The 468-nt window shown below is 35.0% G+C and overlaps 1 protein-coding gene across 1 annotated transcript in view; it reads left to right on the top strand.

Annotated features, from left to right (window-relative positions):
* The window catches only part of rab3db (RAB3D, member RAS oncogene family, b), a 12,215-nt gene that overhangs the window by 6,752 nt on the left and 4,995 nt on the right, over positions 1-468 (top strand). The gene's annotated exons all lie outside the window — the stretch shown is intronic.

The raw sequence follows: 468 nt of genomic DNA, 5'->3' as shown, positions 1-468 counted from the left end.
GGGGGGGGGGGGGGGGGGGGGATTTGACTTGTGCTGCACAATGCTGTGTTATTCTTCTGTTATTGGTTCGTTTATCTCCGGGGATCAGAAACCAAACGGACTGAAATGAACCTTTTATGTAGGATTGTGAAGATGATCCTGCAGGTACTGAAGGTCAAGATGCTTAAGCGATGATTTAAGTTTGATTTGCAAAATTAAAGGCACATATAATGATTATGAGTGGATTTGTTTTTGACTCTGAGTTACTTTGTTAGGAGGTACAATAAGTGCTGCATTCACAGTCCTACTTATGTAAAAGTAAATAAGCATTATTTGCAAAATATACTTGAAGTATCAAAAGTAAAAGTACTCATAATGCCAGTAAATATATTTTATATTATATTTTTTGATAATTATTCCGTTTTCATCAGCATGTGAGCAGCATTTTCATTTAATTTTAACTGCTTTATATGTGTTTGTTGTTGAAGC

This window comes from Seriola lalandi, unplaced genomic scaffold, assembly GCF_002814215.2.
Source record: "Seriola lalandi dorsalis isolate HSWRI2012SDOR001 ecotype SW California unplaced genomic scaffold, Sedor1 jcf7180002054563, whole genome shotgun sequence".
In the NCBI taxonomy this organism is placed as follows: domain Eukaryota; kingdom Metazoa; phylum Chordata; class Actinopteri; order Carangiformes; family Carangidae; genus Seriola; species Seriola lalandi.
The sequence above is the reverse complement of the archived record's forward strand: the minus strand, read 5'-3'. Positions and strand labels throughout refer to the sequence as shown.